Here is a 20,997-nt window from a genome sequence, read left to right as displayed (position 1 = left end):
CGTAGAAAGATGGTTCAAAAGTCAGAAAGTGGGTAAAATTATCAATGCTTATCGTTATGTAGATCAAGAAAGAAAAGATACTGCTGCTGCTTGGATTGAGGCTAATCAGGTGACTACCTTCAAGATTGTTTCAAAGGTACACGGTGATATTGTTTCATGGGCTTATGACTCTGACCTTAAGGTATGTATAGTAAAGTGGGAAAAGGGTGTCCAGTATTACGAGAGGATAATGGATGTTTTAACTCTACCGCGTTGGGATGTACGTACCCTCGCGAGACGTCCATTTATTAATCGTGGGGTCACCGAACGGCTGAGTGGTTTCATCAACACTTACTGTTCGAGGTCAATCATGGCTTCAAATTCTTCAAACCCAGGTCCCAAGATGTAAGCGCATTGATGAGATTGATCCAAGGACCGGCTGGAAGAAACTTGTCTTGAAAGTGAAGCCGCCAAAGACGATGAAAAAGGTTCCTGTGAAGAAAATGCCTCAAGATATTTATCTGTCTTTCAACCGTTGGTACTATGACAATCGTTCTGGAGAGGCCGTTATTGTTCGTGGTCGGGACTGCAGACTAAGCTCCTCAAGATAATAGACCTAATGTGGTTGGTTAATTTATCAGAGACAGACAACGATGTGCTACACAGGAAGCAGATTTTGTTTGAACGCCAAGAAGATTACGACCTGGCTATGTGTTAGTGCACGGTTTTGCGTCTCGAGTCTTTGTAATTATCGTTAAATGTTTATTTGATTATTTTAATGTAATATTTAATGTTTATTTATCTAATTCGTTATGCTATGTCTAGTTCGCTAGGAATGTTAGCGAACGAAGACTAGTTCGTTAAGGTTAGGTCTAGTTCGCTAGGAATGTTAGCGAACTAGGACTTTATAATGTATTCCCTCCTGATTCGTTAGGGGATGTTAACGAATCAGGGGGTGGTTCGTTAAGTTAATTTAAGTTAACGAAGGGGAAGCTGGTTCGCTAGGGGTTGTTAGCGAACCAGATCGTCTTCTATAAATAGTGAACCACTGTTCACTTGTAAACAGTTGAAGTTTTGAGAGAATTAACATTATTCAGAAATATTTAAAGTATTCTCTCTCTCAAGCTTCACATTAATCTTATATTGATAATATACATATTACATAACAATCAAACTGAGGTATAAAAGAGTTAGATCCGTATAATCAATATCAACATATAGATCTGAATCAGATCTAAGTTATTGATTAGAACGAGTGTAAGTCAGGGGAGCGAACAAGTGGTATCAGAGCTTTCGGGGCTCAAGTCACTTGGTTTGATTGTTATTATTATAATTTTTGATTTATTTTCTGTTTAGTTTGAGTTTGAATTAATTTGGGTTGTTTTGGATTGATTATGGATGGATTAGAGTGAAACTGGTTTAGTTAAGGTATTATTGAGGTTCAATTGTGTGGAATTGAATTGTGAATTGGATTTGTGATGTGTATTGGGTTTTCGGTTTGAGTCCGTGAACAGGGGAGTGGTTTTGGTTAAAATTGATTCGTGTATGGTGTTAATTGGTTACGAGATGTGTTGGGTTGAATTCGCTTTGCGATTACAAGCATTTTGGTATATTATTTGTTAGTTTTGGTTGACAATTGAGTGTGTAATACAGATCTGGAATTGATGTATTTCTGGGTTTGAACTTCATATTCTGGAAATTTGTTCTTGAATATTTGAAGATTTGAAGATGATGGCAATTCGCTATAAAGTTTCAAGCGATTCGCTAATTCTTTAACTTGATTCGCTATCAACTCGTGCCATTCGCTAATCAGTTCGCTAGCTGATTCGTGTGAGTTAATCAATTCGTGTTATCTAGTTCGTTAACTAGATAACTGATTCGTTTGACACGTGTTTGTCTTGGAATTTGTGCCATAACAACTTTTTGCCACGTGGCAAAAAGGAATCAAGTTTGTTACAAATGGTTGTAACAACCTGATTCGTTATATTATAATTCGCTATAGTGTTGATTCGTTATCAACTGTAGCTGCTTCGTTATCTTAATTCGCTAAGCATTCTTTAGTAATTCGTTAAGTTGACTTGGTCAATTCGTGTGATCAATTCGTTAAGTTGACTTGGTCAATTCGCTTTATCAATTCGTTAAGTTGACTTGGTCAATTCGCTTGATCAATTCGTTAAGTTGACTTGGTCAATTCGTTTAGTCAATTCGTTAAGTTGACTTGTGATTCGTTAAGCCTTTATCACATTTGTTATCTGTTTCGCCATTTGGGTGATTCGTTAAACATAGTTGTGATTCGTTAAGGTTGACTCGCTTAGTTGACTTTTGATTCGTTAACCTATTCTCCTCATGCGTTAAGACTTGATTCGTTAAGACTTGATTCGTTAAGTCTCAATTTGTTACAACTGTTCACAGTTCGTTACAATTAATCACAGTTCGTTACAACTGTTCACCATTCGCTACTACTGTTCACTGATTCGTTAAGATATTTTATTACTTGTTTATTTTCAAAGATGGCTGGTATGTATGCATTGGCGTCTCAAAATATGTTGATGCAACAGATGTTGCAACTTGATACCGAGATTGGTTCACATTCTAAATGTCCAAGATTGATGAAATTCAGTGACTTCGCCAAATGGGAACCTCGGTTTCATGCACATTTAGGATCGGTTCATCCTGACTGTTCATATTGTCTTGATGAGGTTTATGTTGCACCAATGATTGGTGATGATACTGTTGGGTATACTCCTAAATCTGTCTCTCAATACTCACAAGAAGAGAAGAAAGCTTTAGAAATTGAGATAAAAGCATATTCTACATTGACTATGGCTTTACCAGAGAATATTTTTCATCAAGTTGGAAGTATCAAGAGATGTGCATCTTTGTTTCAACATCTGCGTATGAGAAGCATGAGAAACACAGCTAAGAGTAAGAAAGTGATGCTCAAGTTTCAATTTCGAAACTTTAATTTATTAAAAGGAGAAACAGTTGAAGAAATGACTACCAGATTTAGTCATTTGATTGCTGAAATGGATAAAATGAGAATAGAAATTTCTGAAAGAGATAAAATTTACACTATCAAGAGTGTTCTTCCTAGTTCCTATTCAACATTTCTCATGGTTTTGAAAGAGAATGATTATTTTCTGAATGAAGATTTAACAGCACTTGAATTCCTACAAAAGATCGAAGCAAGAGAATATGATCTTAAGTGTCAAAAGTCTTCAAAAGAAAATCAAGATCCGGCTTTCTATGGTGGAAGTATGCCTCTGAGTTCAACAATCTCACCTATCACTGCTTTTCTTACTCATGCCGCAAGTGAAAAAGAATCTGCTTTATTTAATGATCCAAAAGTTTGTTTCTACTCTGCTGGTAATTCAGGTGGTTCTGGAAGTTCTACTAGTACTAATCCATTTGCTACACCTCCTAGTGTGAATATGAAGGAAGCTGAGCAAAACTTTGCTTTTCTAACGGCATTTATGTCTTCATATGAAAACCTGGTGAGTAGTAAAATTGCCACGAGTGAGTTAACAGATGAAGATTATGATCAAATAGATCCGGATGATTTAGAGATCATGGATTTAAAATGGAATATGGCCATGATCGTTCGTTAAACAAGAAGTTGGGTTTTGACAAATTGAAGGTGAAGTGTTATAATTGTCAAGAATTCGGTCATTTCGCGAAGGAATGCGACAAACCAAGAAAAGAATACACTGGACCTCGTGGTCAAAGTCAAAACGCTTCTTCACCACGAGGAAGTGATGCTGAAAAGAAACCGTCTACTTCTACAACCCAAGCGATGTTAGCAGATGGAACTGATTGGTCTCAAAGGCTATTGTGCAATAATGTTCAAGCAAATTTAGCTATGTTTGGGTTACATGAAGATTGTCAAGATGCTACTGCTAGTGTGATGTCTTCAGATAATGATTCTGGATCTGATTCTGATGATTCTTGTGACAAGTCTTCTGAATCAATGTTCGCTTGCATGGCTAAAATCAATGAGGTTAGTAATTCTATCTCTTCTACTTCATTTGTTAAAGCATCATGTGTTGACTATGAATCTAATAACTCTAAGTTAGAAGCTTTGAAAAATCAAAATGATAATCTTATAAGAGAAATTGCTTCTCTTAAGGACACTTATCGACAATCTCTTGAGTCTCAAATGAAATCTCGAGAAAAGATTGAAGCATTGTCGACAAGTAATCATGATCTCAAAGCCGAGTTATCTGTGAAAATGACCATTAATGACCAAAAGTTTCAGGAAATCTTGAAACATCGTTCTAAAATAACTGAGCTTGAGAATGAGGTTCTTGAGTTGAAGAACAAGTTGGGTAAATTTCGAAATTCTTCGTTTTTATTGAATGAAATTATTGAAGTTTCTGGAAAACAAAAAGATTCTAAGAAAGGTATTGGTTTTGTTGAAATTCCACCACATTTTCATAATGATTATAAAATTAATCCTTTTGCAAGAAAAGAAGAGGATTTGATTCAAAAGGAATCAGTAATTTCTGAAAAACCAAAAATGGTTAAACCTGAAATTGTCAAACCCCAAGTTGCTCCTCAAAAATCTCATGTCCTAAGCAAAAAGGTGTTTGTTGAACACAATGACGAGGTCATTATCGAGGATGTGTTTGAACCAGAGATTATACACAAGAATAAGAACATTCCCAGTTCTAATCATATTCTGTGCGAACCTCACGAATTTGAGGAAGCAGTGTATGGTTCACACAAACCTCAAGAGAAAAAGGAAAATTCAAAGAAAGTGAACTCTATGAAGGCAAAGAAGTCAGTTAAACCGAAAATTTCTGATGAGGATTAATGCGTTTCATTAATCCTTCTAATTCTAAGCCATCTGCTACTAGAGTTTTTAAGTTAAAAGGAATGGACACAATGTTCACTGAAAAAGATATTCCAATTAGTATCATTACGCCTGAGCTAATTGAGAGTGTGTTTTACAATGAAACTTCCAAGGTTCGTGAACTTGACCGTGTGTATGCTCAAGCGAAAGCATCAGTCTCATCTGATCCATTGACTAAGGCACAACAATTTTTAAAGCAAGCTAAGAAGATTAATTTTGTTAAGTCAACTGGAACAGATACACTACAAATTTTTTCAAACAGTTCTAATTTAGATTTTTATTTAAACAAGAAATCTGAATTATCTGATGAGTTTGCTAAGAGCATGACTACGAATGTGAGTCATCATAAATCATCTATTCCAATTACTTCTAAACATCATCTTGTGGACATGCGAACGTGTTTCTTATGCGTTCAACAAGGTCATGTTGTGAGAAATTGTAATCAACAGAACATTCAGAATCTTCATCCGTTTATCAAGGACAAATCTAAACCAATTCCAGTGGTTAAGGAGATTCTGAAACGACAAATGTCGTATGTTGATGATACTCATATCTTGTTCTCTGAAGTGAATCCTCGGAAGGTGTTTCAGATCAATGAAACACACGGTCAAGTGAAACCAAAATTCATTCCAACTGAACCTTTATGTCAAAACAGGAATTCAAACATTGTTCAGGCAGCTTATTTAAGACGAAAGTCTAAGAAGCCTGTAACTTATTCCCAAGTGGCTGAACAACAATTGAAAACTGTTAAAGTTAATGATCAAAGAGAAAACCAAAAGGTGCCCAAGACTGAGGCCTGGGCTGCCTTTTTGAACTAATCACTTTTGTTTATGTGTAGGGTTCATCCAAGACCATTTCTGGTGAAAACTGGATCATGGATATCGGGTGTTCTCGTCATATCACCGGAAATCTTGACCTTTTAACCAACGTAAGAAATATTCAAGGTGGTTTTGTTGCATTTGCTGGGAATTCTGGAGGCATGATCACACAAGAGGGTGATGTTTCAAATGGTCATATTACATTTGAAAAAGTAAATTATTGTGACAAGGTTGATCATAACTTATTGAGTGTATCGCAGATTTGTGATAAAAAGTACACTACAATATTTACTGACAAAGAGTGTATTATCTTGAAACCGGGTTACGTGATTCCCGAGGACATGGTTATCATGCGATCACCACGATCAAATGATATTTATGTCTTAAACATGAGTTCTAAGATATCAACATCAATTGAAACATGTTTTGTCTCGAAAGCAACTGAGAAAGACTCGATTCTGTGGCATCGACGAATGGGTCACATTCATGTTAGAAAGATGAATTATTTAATGGCAAATGACTTTGTTGGTGCATAATGTCAGTAGTTCATAGTCTAGTGTCTGTAATCGAGTCTGTAATGTTAATTATGTTTTATATATGTCTTAAGCGAAGTTGTTAACAAGTTCGCCTAGGCGAACTTGTTAGTCAAGCGAAGTTATGGACAACTTCGCCTGAACATGCCAGGCGAAGTTGTCGTGTATTTAAATAGGTTACGGATTAGCTTGTAAAAAAAGAGTTCGTGTGTTCGTTGTTCATCGAGTTCATTGTAACGTGAGGACGAGAGTCTGTAACAGTGATATTACATCACGTGTTTGAGTTATAATATATAACGTGTGTTCGTTTATTCGTGTGTTTGTTTGATTCGTTTTCTACGCTCGTAACGACCTACGCAGGGATTCCGCACCTGAGTAGATCGAGATATCTCGTGCGATCCGTCCAGGGAACCTACAATTGGTATCAGAGCATTGGCTCGATTGTGTGGTTCGGGATATTCACGCGGGTGTAGAAATCGTCCCGTTTCGACTATTCGCGGGACGTGTTTTCTGTGTTTTTGTGTCATTCTTACCTCCTACCATCGTATTCAACCCTTTACACCGTCAAAAACCTCGAAAAATCCAGATTCCAGATTTGCAGAAACTTGGTGTTCATCAGGCGAAGTTGCCGTCACTGTACGTAGGGTTTCGGCGAAGATATAAGGTTAAGCGAAGTTATCCACAACTTCGCCTACCTTCTCAAGTTCGCCTAACTCAAAGCGAAGTTCTCTACAACTTCGCCTACCTCCTAAGTTCGCTTACTCTAAGCGAAGTTACACTCAACTTCGCCAAGTCACCCGAATTTAAGAAAGATCCAGCGAAGTTAAATCATAAGCGAAGTTATCCTTAACTTCGCCTGCAGTACTGTTCAGAAGAAATTTTTTTTTAATTTTTCGGGTTTCTTTGTTTTCGAGAAAGATGTCGTCAATTAACATCTCTGAGTTAGTAAAGATGGAAGTAGAAGCAGGGTTAGCTACTAAGGCCCCAAGGTTGCTGAAGGGAACCGATTTCGTTGCATGGAAGGATCGGTTCATACAATATGTCAAGTACCAGGATGCGAAGATGTGGGTGTGCATCCAGGATGGTTATATTCCACCAGTTATGGAGTACGAAGGTCGTGATCAGATCAAGAAGTACAGCAAAATGGAAGATGAAGAGAAAAAGATGTATGAGGCCGAGAGCAAGGCTCATGCTGCTATCACTATGGCTCTTCCACAAGAGATCCTTCATACTTTTAGAAAGTACACATCAGCAAGAGAGCTTTGGGAAGCTCTTGAGAACCGGTTTGAAGGAAATGTGGGAATCCGTGCTTCAAAGATCAAATTGCTCAAAACCCAGTTCTCGGTCTTCAAGTATTTGAAGAATGAATCTCTAGATGATATCATCACCCGATATTATCATCTGATGACTGAACTGAGCAACTATTTAATTTCTTACCGAGAAGAAGAGATAGTTGAGAAACTTCTTGATGCTCTCCCACCAAAATGGGAGATGTACATGGTGCTGATGAGGGAAGACAAAGACTTTCCCACATATGATCTGGAAACGGCAGTCAACAAGCTCCGAACCTTTGAGCTTAACATGGTTAGAAAGGAGACACCTACGGATCAGGTTCAAGATCCAGGTATGTATGGTGCTAAAGTCAACACTAGTTCAGGTTTGAAGACTGAATCAGCTGCCTACTACTCGAAGGGAGAGTCGGGCGCCAACTCATCACATGAGGGGCATGTGTCTGTTAACACAAATGGTGATGTTTGCTTTGTAGCAGGTGGATCTAGTGGTTCTAAACCGCAAGCAAGCAAGAGTAGTTGCTCTCCAAGTATTCCTAGCAACAACTACTCTAAGATGCCTATGAGTGTCAAATCTGCTGAAGAGCAGGTTGCTCTCTATGCTTCTTTTATTGCTTCCTATGAGAACTACATTCAGGGGAAGATTGTTGATCCAGCTATGTTGGATGAAGACTATGACCAGATTGATGCTGATGATCTGGAGGAAATGGATCTGCAATGGCAGATGGCTATGATCGTGAGAAGAGTGAAACGGTTTATGAGAAAGACCGGAAGAAAGTTTGTCGGTGGAAGACCAGGGTTTGACAAGACGAAGGTAAGATGCTACAATTGTCAGCAAAACGGTCACTTTGCAAAGGAATGCAGGAATGAGCGTGTAGAACGGAGTCAAGGCAGATCTACACAGCAAAGTGGGGGTTCTAAAGATTATAGTGCCATGATTTCCAGAGGAGATGGTGAATACAACTGGAACCTGCATTCTGAAGAAACTTTCGAACAGGCCAATTTGGCAAAGGTTGAAACTGAAGGAAGTGAGAAGGTTACCGGAGAAGAAAAAGCTCTTATGGCAGATGTTAAAAACCAGCTCTCCGAGGTATGTTCTAAACCTACTTGTTCAAAATGTGAGAACTTGTCTGAGCAATTAGCAACTATAACTGATCAGTATGTCAGTTTGGATGCTGAGTTTAAAACTTTAAAAGAAGATCATCACTTTACTAAAGCAAGAGAAAATAGCCATAAAGTTAAAATAAAAGCTTGTGAAAAAGATATTAAAAGTCTAAAAGCAAAACTTGCTGAAAAAATTGAAGTGATTGATCTAAGCTATGAAGTTTTGGAAGAAAAAACCAAGCTAATAGCTGAGAGAGAAAAACAGATTGCTGATCACCAGGTAAAAGTGGTGGAACTGAATAGAAAACTTGAGCAGTTCAGAAATTCCTCTGCTATTCTTGATCACCTTGTTAGTGATCAAGGTTCCTCTGTTAAGAGGGGAGGAATTGGTTATCATGAGGTTCCACCACCTTATAATCACAATTACACTTTTAATCCTAGTGTTCAGAAATCTGTTGACTTTGAGGTTGTTCAGACAGTTCCAGTTAAAGTAACTTGTAAAGAACCAAATGTTAGTAGAGGCGAAACAAGTTCGCCTGTTTCAAGTGTTAAAATTTCTGATCCGAGTCCAGTCTCATCAAGTTCGGATAAGTCATCCGAGCCTGGTAAGGCAAAAGAGGAGGCGGTATTGCCAAATGGTGGAGAGAAAGATAAATCAACTAAAAAGAGTTCTCCGCTAAACCCTTATGTCCCACCTTATGTGAGACAAACGGGCGGTAATAAAGCTTCGACATCTAAAACACCAGTTGATAAAAAGGTTGAACATAGGTGTTGCTTTAGGTGTAATCAATTAGGGCACCTAGTTGCAGATTGCCCTCTGAAGCAGCGATTCAGAGGTGTGAGGCCTACTAAAACTGAGAATAAGCCTAATGGTAATCATTATACTAGTAAAAATGAAAACCATTCAAAATTCAGAAATGTGACTAATTCAGGTTTTCATAGAAATAAATCTCAGTTTTTCACTGCTAATAACCAAACCGTAAGTTATAATTCTTTTAATTCACAAAGGTTTGGAAGGCCTTACAATCAATCTACAAGGAGGTATCCTAATAGGACTTACAGGAATTATCAAGAGACTAACTTTGGAAAGCCAAAGTTCGGGATGTATAGATCCAAGACCAATTGGTCTTGGGTCCCTAGATTCTAATCTTTTGCTTTTATTGTGCAGGAACAGTTGAACAGGGCTGCCAATAATCTTTGGGTTGTGGATAGCGGCTGTTCCCGGCACATGACGGGTAACAAATACTTGTTACACGATTTGAAACCTGTTCAAGGAGGGAGAGTGAGTTTTGCTGGTGAGAGTGGAGGAAAAATTACAGGAATGGGAACGGTGTCTAATGGAAAGATGACTCTAGAGAAAGTAAACTTTGTCGAAGAATTGAAGCACAATCTGCTGAGTGTGTCGCAGATCTGTGATAAGGAGTACACCGTTCATTTTACAAAGAATGAGGCGATTGTGTTGCAACCTGGTTTTCAGATACCAGAGGAGTGGATTGTGATGAAGGCTCCACGTGAAAGAAATACGTATATTATGGATATGAGGTCGACTGAAATGGCCACGGAAGCATCATGTCTTATGTCAAAAGCGAGCGAATCGGAGTCCGAATTGTGGCATAGAAGAATGGGGCACATTCATCTTCGGAAGATGAACCACATTGTCAAGAATGGACTTGTGCTGGGCGTTCCCTTGAAAAGTTTCAACTTTGAAGACAAATGTCTAGCGTGCAAGAAGGGAAAGCAGCACAAGAAATCCCATCACACCAAGAAGGTCAATTCTATTGTCAGTACTCTAGAATTGCTTCACATGGATCTCTTCGGTCCCGTGAATGCAAAAAGTCTAGGAGGTACTTCTTATTGCTTGGTGATTACTAATGATTACTCACGATATTCGTGGGTATATTTCCTGAAATCAAAAGATGAAACGGCTCAGATGGTGAAGAATTTGATTACCAAAGTTGAGAACGTTATGGATAAAAGGGTTAAGTTCATCAGGAGTGACAATGGAACGGAGTTCAAGAATTTTGAAATGGAGATCTTCTGCCTTCAGAAAGGGATTGAGCATCAGTACAGCGCTCTGTATACTCCGCAACAGAATGGAGTGGCTGAGAGGAAGAATAGATCGTTAATTGAAGGAGCCAGATTTATGCTGGCTGATTCGAAGCTTCCTGTGGTGTTCTGGGCTGAAGCTGTTGCTACAGCCTGTTATATCCTAAATAGAGTCTTGACGGTTAAAAGACTTAATAAAATGTGTTATGAGCTTATGCATGGGAGGAAGCCCAACTTGAGTGGTCTTGAACCATTCGGGTCCCCTTGTTCGATTTTAAAGACAAATTCTAAATTTGGTGAAGTAGCCGATGAAGGAATCTTAGTCGGTATGTGTTGTTGGGACACCCAACAGACGTGTCTTTAATACATCGACCAGCAAGGTTGAGGTGGTGTGTAACACCGATATCACAAGTTACCAACCGCCAAAACCAAGCAACGGACCTGCTGAGTTTTTCGACTATGATAGACTTTTTAAGTCTTTTAACATACCCTTTTTGGATAGTGCAGAAGAAGAAGAAAGAGTTGCTACGAAGATGATCCTTGATGAGGAAGAAAATCTAGTCCAAAGACAGCTGTTTGATAAATGTCAACCTTCCTCATCAAATGCTGTCGATACCCCTGCTGCCTCGACTGAAGAAGAATTTTTCAATCCGTTTCACTCTCAGCAAGAAACAATCATTGACGAGCTCTCGTCTAACTTGGAAGACAATTTGCATGTCGGTTCTGTTCCGACCACGAGAATTCATAAAGATCACCCTTTGGAGAATGTGATTGGTGATGTGTCCTCCGGTGTACAAACAAGACGTAGCTTGAACGAGCACACCTGTGTTTACACAAGCATTAAGGAGACAGGCATAATCAACGAATGCTTGTACACCTGCTTTATCAGCCAGATTGAACCGAAGAATTATCAAATGGCTCTCAAGGACAGCTCGTGGGTCGAAGCTATGCAAGAAGAGTTGGCTCAATTCAAGAAAATGGAAGTTTGGACTTTGGTTGAAAAACCAAAGAATGTGCATGCGATAGGCACAAAATGGGTTTTTAAGTGCAAGAGAGATGAGAAAGGGATTATTATAAGAAACAAGGCGAGGCTAGTCGTTAAAGGTTTTAATCAACAAGAGGAGATTGATTATAATGAAGTGTTCGCTCCTGTGGCAAGATTGGAAGCCATTAGACTGTTTTTGGCATTTGCTGCTTATAAGAAGATGAAGGTTTTTCAATTGGACGTGAAGAGTGCGTTCCTAAATGGGAAAGTTGATGAGGTAGTGTATGTTGAGCAACCTCGGTGGTTTTCCTGACCCAGACTTTCCTGACCACGTGTACAAGTTAAGCAAGGCGTTGTATGGACTACATCAGGCACCTCGTGCCTGGTACTTAACTTTATCAGATTACTTGCTTGAAAATAGGTTTGAAAGAGGAAAGATTGATAGCACACTGTTCTTCAAGAGAGAAGGATGCGACTTCCTGCTGGTGCAAGTCTACGTGGATGACATTATTTTTGCTGCATCAAAAGTCTCCATGTGTCAAGATTTTGAGGACGTCATGAAAAAGAGGTTTGAAATGAGTGCTATGGGTGAACTAACTTTCTTTTTAGGTTTGCAGGTTGATCAGAAGAAGGATGGGATGTTCATTCATCAGACCAAGTATGTCCATGATGTGCTCAAACGATTCAAGATGGAGGATAGCACTCCATTCGATACTCCAATCTGCGTCAACCATAAATTGGGTGCTGATTCTGACAATGACGCAGATGTGGACCCAACTCAGTATCGGGCTATTATAGGTTCTTTAATGTACTTAACTGCTTCTAGGCCTGATATTATGTTTGCAGTTTGTCTTTGTGCTCGTTTTCAGGCAAACCCAAAGGAATCTCACATGAAGGGTGTGAAGAGGATCTTGCGGTATCTCAAAGGCAAACCGAAGCTGGGGTTGTGGTACGCAAAAGGAGGAGACTTGGAGTTGGTCGCTTACACAGATTCTGATTATGGAGGGTCCAATCAGAGTCGGAAGTCAACAACTGGAGGATGTCAGTTTCTTGGTGGCAGATTGGTGTCGTGGCAATGCAAGAAGCAGACTTCGGTCGCAATTTCAACCTGTGAAGCAGAATACATGGCAGCATCCAACTGCTGCTCCCAGGTTCTTTGGATTCAACAACAGTTGCGCGACTATGGTCTGAATTTCTTACTTACTCCTATTTGCATTGATAACACAGCTGCTATCTCAGTAACTAACAATCCCGTGAAGCACAGTAAAACTAAACATATTGACATACGTCATCATTTTATACGGGATTGTGCTGAGAAGAAACTGATTGTGCTTGAAAAGGTGGATACGCTTGATAATTTCGCTGATTTATATACTAAAGCGTTTGACAAAACAAGATTTCAAAACCTTATTGAGCTGAATGGGATGATCAATCCCGAGTAACCATGCTTTTTATGTTCGTTTATTAAAAAAAAAAAAAAAAAAACGTCACTATCGCTTAGAATTATGTCGGTTGCCTCAGTTTGAAGGACATGTCTTAGGATATGTTTGGTCCTCTTTTCTACTTGTAGAATATGAGGATAGTCATTAACCAGATGACTGAAAGTGACCGGGGAGGTTTATGATGAGTTTTCATTCTTTCGCTTAAAATTAGTCGATCATACTTAGTTAGAAGGACACATACTAGTATGTGGTCGGTCCAGCTGATCCATTGGATCTTCGGGATAGCCGTTTACCTGAAGACTTTGTTTTGGTCGGGGCGATTGATGTTAAAATTTTTTTTTTAAGGGAAATGAAATTATTTTTCAAGTCTACTACTTCGTAAGAAGTACGTTTGCTATGTTTAACAGAAAATTGATCCAACCTTGGAAAATGATAGATATACTGATTCTGTGTGCTTAACTAGTGAAGTTATTAGGCTTAAAAGGCTTTAGGACAGTCATTGTATGTCATGGTAGCTTCCTATGGTGCGTAAAAGTAGATGTGATACAAACTAAAACTACTCGATTTTACGTGGAAACTCCTTAAGAGTTTTGCATGTCTTCATATATATCTTTCCGAATGATAGGCAGAAAAGCGATTACCCAGTCAAACACGAGACCGTGTGTGTCCTGATTCCCGTGAAGATAGCGTTTCAAGAAACTGCAGTGATCCAGATTCGGGACTTGCAGTTGTTTACTACTCTGAAGTCTATGTAAATTTTTATTAAAAAAAAAAAATAAAATAAAAAAGTAAATAAAAAAAAAATCTTATGAGTTATTGAAACATTCTAGAGCTGACAGTGACAAGACTTGTCAATCATGGAGTAAGAAAGAGAACGGGAAGCAGATGAAGAGTACTTACAAACTTAATCAGACACTATGGGTCGAGGTCAATTCGGGGTGACTTGGGGAAAGCCAAATACGCTTTGAGAATAGATAGGAGGCATCATAATCTCTGAGTTGTTGCCCACTTAAATTTTGAGGCATAATTGAACCTAACTCGTATCACAGAAACGATGAAAACCATTTTAAGTTATTTACCTGCTTACAACCTGTTTCTTTATGTCATAATACAGCTAAATACGGATCTTTGTGACAGTCACGTAATTAGTATGATTCCTGTTCGGATCTTTTCTAAAACGTAGTAGTCCCGGTCGAGACTGAAATTTGATCCCTTGTACTTTAAATTGTTAAAAGTTTTCTTTTTATGTAGTTGTATGCTTTTATATCTGGTTACTTGGACTTGATCGTGTCATTTAATTCTCAAAGGGAAGTTTTAAAAGTTAATTGAAAAATGTTCAAATTATAAGGTTTGATTTTGTAAATATAGGCGAAGTTGTTAAACAGGCGAACTTGTGAATAACTTCGCCTAGGCGAAGTTAACCGTAACTTCGCCTGTATAACTCAGCCCCTATATAAACGACCCTAAAGGTCAAACTGTTCATAATTTTCAAATTCAGCGAACTTATCCTCCGTATTTATCGGCGAACTTATCCAGTTTTCCGGCGAACTTGTCGTTTTTTTCCGATTTCTTGTTCTTTTTCTCAGTTTCCGTTAACGATTCAAGGTTCGTGGTGTTGATATTTCGTATAACCAATGTTCTTTATTGTTTATCAAAGGTCGTTTTGACCCGGTTATGGACCTCGGACCTTCGGACCGTTCAATCGGCTTTTTCAAACTTGTTTTACGTGGTTCTAATCAGTTTGATCGTCTAAACAACCTTAAAATCATGTGTTTCGGATCTCTCAATCGTCAAACTAACCATGAAACATCAGATTTTTGAATTTGAATCTGCTTACTGTTGTCGATTCAGATTCAGGCGAACTTAGGGTTTGGGCGAAGTTATCCGTAACTTCGCATAAGGCTTAACTTCGCCTGAGGCGATGTTGTGGTGAGGCGACGTTATCATTAACTTCGCCTGGACCTTTTCACTTTTTAGTTATTAGACGAACTTAAAGATGAAGCGAAGTTGTTCCCAACTTCGTCCCAACTTTAACTTCGCCTATACAGATTTTATCACAACTTCGCTCATGGTAACAAGTGAACTTGTGTTATGCCTTAACGTTTATCTAACTTGGTTCGTTTGTTGCAGATATAGCTGCAGTAGCAGGTGCTGGAGGCGCTGGAGGAGATGATGGAGGAGATAATCAGAGGCAATTCTTCCCGGGTCACAACATGTATATCACCTTAGACCCGGAAGCAAGCGGTGTTGAGGATTACCGCGAGATAATCACATTCCTCCTTCGCTCAAGGATATTCCACGCAATCACTACGACTCTGCCGATATCCTTACCCAATATTGAGGATTTCTGGCAGACGGTGGAATACGATTGCCGCGTTGAGCCCCCGGTTATGCGAGCAACCGTCAACAATCAAGAAGTTCAGTTCTCTTCTGAACAAATACGGGTGGCTTTACGTTTCGGGAATGAGACTCGGGATTACCCGACGGACTTTCTGGCTCCTTTCCGAGATGGAGCATTTCTACGAATGGGCTATTCTGGTCCGTTGGGCGATACACAAAGGAGGAAGGGGTTCCTGCTCGATCAGTGGCGCTTCCTCATGCACGTAATGATTGTCTGCATGTCAGGGAGGAAGGCTGGCACTGACGGAATGGGCGCGACCATGCAGTCAGCAATGACTGCTCTGACATATAATAAGCGCTATAGCTTTAGTCAGATGGTTTTCTATGAACTTGATCGTCAGAGAAGGGCGATGGCACGTGAGAGATTCCTCATGTATCCAAGATTCATTCAGATGATCTTGAATCATGTTGCTCCCACGTTGCCTCAACGACGTCCAATCAGATACGTGGAGAGTGTGAGCAAGCGTATCTTCGCCCAATGCAGAACTTCGAGCGCTAGAAGCAAGCCTGAACTGCGTCCTAGGCATACTCCACTGTTTGGGTATTTAATCAACCCGGAGTATGTTCCTGCTACTGGGGACGAGTTCAGAGACCCTCAACCACGACAGGCGGGAGCACCTCAAGCTGTACCTGCTGCACCTGTTGTGTCGGCTGAAGAGGATGTAGACCTTGATGCTGCATTTGGCGGCCAAGGATTTTTTGATATGGACCGGTTTGATCCGCAAGAAGAGGTGCAGGTCTCTGCTGCACAGGGTCCGGATATGAATGTTACTAGAGCAGCTACGACGATGGCTGACTCTGATCTTGATGATGTAATGGATGAGGCAAGACGTATGATGGTGACTCGAGAGAGGACGTATGGGAAGAGAAAGAGGACGGATGACGACAGTGAGTCAGAAGAAGAAGAAGATATTCATAAGTTGATCAGACGTTCATGACGGGAAAGGACAGGTGCAGGTATGGGAGCAGGTGAGAGTTCAAGAGTCGTACGTTTCGCTCAGCCCTCACTGTCAGGTATGTCGATTGTCCCTACATCAGTACAGGTTACAAGTTTAAGCGCCGCGGATGTTCCCGTGGTGGCTACATCGTCTTCTTTCGGCATCCCATCCACTACTTTCCAGCTGATGACTCCGGAGATTGTGTCTTTACCACCTCCAACTCTTACTCCTTCAGAGGTGGTTGCACAATTTGTAGAGTCCACAGTCGTTGCAACTGCAGGGTTGTCGGTCACGATACCACCTGCGGTTACGTCCACAACTACTTTTGATGTCCCGGTTACATGTGAAATCCCACCTCAGTATTCTCAAGACATATCTCACATGAGGTTCGATTTCGATGCAACCCTATCAGACTCGGAGAGAATAGCTGCACTGGAACGGGTCGTGGCAGAGTAATCGAGGATAAACTTTATCCAGACCCAGGCTATTAAGCGCCTAGTAACAGAGAATCAACTACAGTCGTCCCTCCTGATTGAACATGGGAAAATTATAGATGCTATGAAGGAGTTCTTGGCATCTCAGGGGGGACGAGCTCAGGACAAAGAAGAAGAGTGACAGAGACGATGATCCCAATGCATCGAAAGGTGCAGGTGGTGAGTTGCCAAGAACTACTCAAGCTCTTGGGACTTCCACAGCTCAGGGGGAGTCTGCAGGCGCAGGTGGTGATGGTAGATGACGAGGAGATGGGAGATGAGTTGATCGATGCCTTGAAGGAGTTGGATGATGATATGTTAGATGATGAATTTATGTGTGAAGATGATGTTCTACCAGTCGAAGAGATTGAGAAGATTGGTGCACAGATAGTGATAGAGGATGATGTTGAAGAAGGTGAAATAGTAGAAGAGAATGTGGAGCATGACATTCCAGATGTTGAGAAAGCCGATATGGGTAATGAGATGGCAAATGATGAGACTGAATGGGAGGAGCAGCCTAGGTGGAAGGAAGGCTATGCTCATTGGTTTATCAAAACGAAGAAACCAGTGGTACCTACAATGTTCAAGAAAAGTTATAATATTAAAGAGTACGCTGAGTCAAAGAAAGGAATTATTTGTTGGATATATGATGAACAGCTAAAAGTGTTCGTGGTGAAAAGATATGATGGTATTCAATACTTTAAGAGGACGTTGAGATCTCTCAATACCTTGCCTGAATGTGAGGTGAAGGATTTGGCTAGATTGGGGTTGATTAATAGAAGCGACGACAACATGGCCAGAGTTATTGGGAAGATAGTATGGAAAGAAAGTATTAAAGAAAAGATGTTTGAGTTATTAAAGCCACAGAAGGGAAAGCTAGTGGAAGATAAAGAAAGGGGAATGAGAGCAGATGGCAAACCTTGGATGGTAATGAAGTACAAACCGATTCGGTGTCTTAAAGATGTGCCGATGAAGACAATGCCCAAGGATGTGTTGAAGAACCTTAAATGGTGGTATGTTGATTGCCAGACTGCTGAAGCCGTGATGGAAGACGAAGACGAACAAGAAGTGCTAAGAGTGTATGATCCGATGCATCTTGTTAATTTATCGAAAGCTGATCTGCAGGTGTTAAATGAAAAGAAGATATTTTATATTCCTGCTTGGAAAGACGAAGCGAGGAAATATCAGCAAGTAGTCACGGTATGTGTGAGAGAAGGAGTACATGCATGAAGACAAAGAGATTGAAGGTTACAAGACACGTGCTTGAAGATCAAGACATGAAGCTACTGCCAAGGGGGAGTCTGTTGGTGCATAATGTCAGTAGTTCATAGTCTAGTGTCTGTAATCGAGTCTGTAATGTTAATTATGTTTTATATATGTCTTAAGCGAAGTTGTTAACAAGTTCGCCTAGGCGAACTTGTTAGTCAAGCGAAGTTATGGACAACTTCGCCTGAACATGCCAGGCGAAGTTGTCGTGTATTTAAATAGGTTACGGATTAGCTTGTAAAAAAAGAGTTCGTGTGTTCGTTGTTCATCGAGTTCATTGAAACGTGAGGACGAGAGTCTGTAACAGTGATATTACATCACGTGTTTGAGTTATAATATATAACGTGTGTTCGTTTATTCGTGTGTTTGTTTGATTCGTTTTCTACGCTCGTAATGACCTACGCAGGGATTCCGCACCTGAGTAAATCGAGATATCTCGTGCGATCCGTCCAGGGAACCTACAGACTTAGTTGAGGGTGTCTCGCTAAAGAACTTTAAGTTATCTGATCACTGTGTTGCATGCAAAAAGGGCAAGCAGAAGAAGAAGACACATCCATCTAAGTTATTGAACTCCATTAATACTCCTCTTGAACGACTTCATATGGATTTGTTTGGTCCAGTGAATTGTGCGAGTATTTCTGGAGACTGGTATTGTCTTGTCGTGACAGATGATTATTCAAGATATCCATGGGTGTTATTTATGAGTTCAAAAGATCAAACACCTGTTTTGGTAAAAAACCTTATTACCAAGATCGAATCACTGTACAAACAAAAGGTGAGGAGAATCCGGTGTGATAATGGTACTGAATTCAAAAACACTATTTTGGATTTCTTTTGTATTCAAAAGGGAATTCATCTAGAATATACTGCACCTTATGTACCACAACAAAACGGTGTTGCTGAAAGGAAAAATAGAACTCTGATTGAAGCTGCACGTACAATGCTTGCTGATTCAAAGCTTCCTATTCAATTTCGGAATGAAGCAGTGAACACAGCTTGTTATACACTTAATCGGGTTCTAACAGTTAAACGACTCAAGAAGACAAGCTATGAAATTTTAAATAACAGAAAACCTAATTTAAAGTACCTGGAACCATTTGGGTGTCCGTGTACAATGTTGAAGAAGGATTCGGGTAAATTTGATGAAAAGGCTATCGAAGGTTATTTCTTGGGATATGCGTCTCCAAAGAAAAGGGTATTTAATTTTACATCTTGCTGTGTTGAAGAATGGTACCATGTGGACTGTCAAAAGTACACAAGTCCTCCACAAGGGAAAGGTCCAGACTAGATGTTTGACTACGATAGTTTATTTAATTCGTTTACTCCTTAGACTGATCACATCGATGAAGATCTGATTAGAGCTTACTTTGAAGAACAATTGAACATTCCAAGCTCTTCAAATACTAATGCAGATGAAGTTCAACCCGATGCTACAACTGAAAATTCTCAAGTTGTTCCTCCAGTTGTTATTTATAGTGCCTCTACCTCTTCCGATGATGATCAAGCTGAGATTCAAGTTATCAATCTTGATTGTGATAATGTCTCATCTCCCGAGTTGGGTGAACATTACACTAATTTATTTGACAATGTTGTTGTTCCTGAAAATCCTACTCTTCGGATTCATGGATATCATCCACAAGACAATATCATTGAAAAACTTGATGTGGGCATTCGTACACGTCATCAAGTTGCTTCGTCAAGCGACAATAACGTATTGTGTGCTTACACTAATTTACACTCTTCGGGAATTGTGAATATTGTTGGTGCATGTTTTGTGGCCGTCGCTTGGCGAATAGTTTAGATTGTTTATGTTGTATGCTGTACACCTAGATAGTGGTCCACGCCGAAAGTCATCCATTCGAAAGAGCATTTTCAAATGGATACTCATTCGATCGAACCAGTCTCTGATTCGATCGAATGAGTCTGCTATTCGATTGAATAGGACTCATTCGATCGAATGAGTCCTGATCGAATAGCAGTGGGTATAAATACCCAGCTTTCAGGCGTGGTTTGTTAAGGATTTGCGTGCCCGGCGCCCAGGTGCTGTCCGGATGAGGGGGGAGGCCATGCTCGACCTCCCCCTGCCATAGATCGTGATTTCAGTGTTTAACAAGCATGTAATCTTTCGTTTTTATCAATGAAATCGTTTGTTTCGTGTTTGTTTCTATCCGTCTTTGGTTATCAAACCTTCCGTCTCGAACCGGCTCGGATCGTCTCGGTCCCGACTGAACCAACAATTGGTATCAGAGCCACGGTTACCGCTAGAAGGGTCTAACAACCGATCTAGCAAGCCGAGCTCTTGATTTTATGCGTTATGGACGTTAAACTGTTGGTGTGTTCTTCGTGTTCTTCGCGTTTTCTGGGCTGGCGATGAAGGAGTCGAATCTGCCATTCGATCGAATAGGCCTATTCGATTGGCTGATTCGATCGAGTAGGCCTTCCCGCTCAAAAGTGTCACATTCAAACGCCAGTTTTCCCGCCCATTCGATTGACTTCATTCGATCGAATCAGATTGTATTCGATCGAACTGGTTTTCCCGCTCAAAGTGTCAAATTCAAATAGCTGATCGAACCAGTTCTTCATCCGATCGAATCTGTGATTCATTCGACCGCTTACACGAAAATTTGCCCAAGCCATTTTTATCAGTCGGGAAGTCTTCTGAAAAAGTTTGGCAAAAATAAAATTTTTTTTTCGACAAAATTTCCGGGAAATTTTCGGTTAATTTTCGGGTCAGTGATGAAGATTTTTCTGGACATCCTATACAAGTTGATTACAATCCAGAAAAAGTTTGGTGACAGTGAAATTTTCACTGATATTTGCCGGCAAAGTCAGAGCGTTTAAATGTTTAATGGTTAAAGCGGCAAATTGGGGC

This window comes from Bidens hawaiensis, unplaced genomic scaffold, assembly GCF_021521415.1.
Source record: "Bidens hawaiensis isolate Kalapana, Puna unplaced genomic scaffold, B.hawaiensis_p1.1 tig00008726_1, whole genome shotgun sequence".
Classification (NCBI taxonomy): Eukaryota; Viridiplantae; Streptophyta; class Magnoliopsida; order Asterales; family Asteraceae; genus Bidens; species Bidens hawaiensis.
The sequence above is the reverse complement of the archived record's forward strand: the minus strand, read 5'-3'. Positions refer to the sequence as shown.